This window comes from Hippocampus comes, unplaced genomic scaffold (genome assembly GCF_001891065.2).
Source record: "Hippocampus comes isolate QL1 unplaced genomic scaffold, H_comes_QL1_v1.1 scaffold190, whole genome shotgun sequence".
Taxonomy (NCBI): domain Eukaryota; kingdom Metazoa; phylum Chordata; class Actinopteri; order Syngnathiformes; family Syngnathidae; genus Hippocampus; species Hippocampus comes.
Genome location: NW_017805121.1, coordinates 747,932 through 748,215, shown reverse-complemented (window position 1 = coordinate 748,215; position 284 = coordinate 747,932).

Here is a 284-nt window from a genome sequence, read left to right as displayed (position 1 = left end):
CGTGTGTGTGTGTGTGTGTGTGTGTGTGTGTGTGTGTGTGTGTGTGTGTGTCATACGATGCCACCAGAGGTGTGGGTGTGTGTCAGCATGCGACTGTGTTTACGTGGCTGGCGCATGTCGCTGTCTATTCACGCTTGTATGCGCACACTTGTGTGTGTATTTATATGGTGTGTGTGTGTGTGTGTGTGTGTGTGTGTGTGTGTGTGTGTGTGTGTGTGTGTGTGTGTGTGTGTGTGTGCGGGCGCCTGTTTCTGCCTGTGTGCACGATCGATCTTTACCTGTCA